This window comes from Triticum dicoccoides, chromosome 4A, assembly GCF_002162155.2.
Source record: "Triticum dicoccoides isolate Atlit2015 ecotype Zavitan chromosome 4A, WEW_v2.0, whole genome shotgun sequence".
In the NCBI taxonomy this organism is placed as follows: domain Eukaryota; kingdom Viridiplantae; phylum Streptophyta; class Magnoliopsida; order Poales; family Poaceae; genus Triticum; species Triticum dicoccoides.
Window position 1 is genome coordinate 69,915,709 of NC_041386.1, and position 261 is coordinate 69,915,969.

A 261-nucleotide genomic window follows, 5' to 3' on the forward strand; every position below is an offset into this window, starting at 1 on the left:
TTGGTTAACTACTGTCCTCCCCCGGTGTTTCGCCATAGTTCTCACCTTCACTATGCCCTCTACTCGTGTGCCCTCATGGCCTCTTCGCCGCCAGCCCGTCTGTCATGGCGCCATTCGTCCCTAGCCCTCACAACGCCCTCAATGGAGCCGCCTGTCTCTAGCCCTCGCGTCCACACGGCTGAGCGCGAGGTCATTCTCTTCTGCATGGGCTCTGCGACGGCCGCAAAACTGAGCTTCTAAGGAAATATGGGTCATGACGTG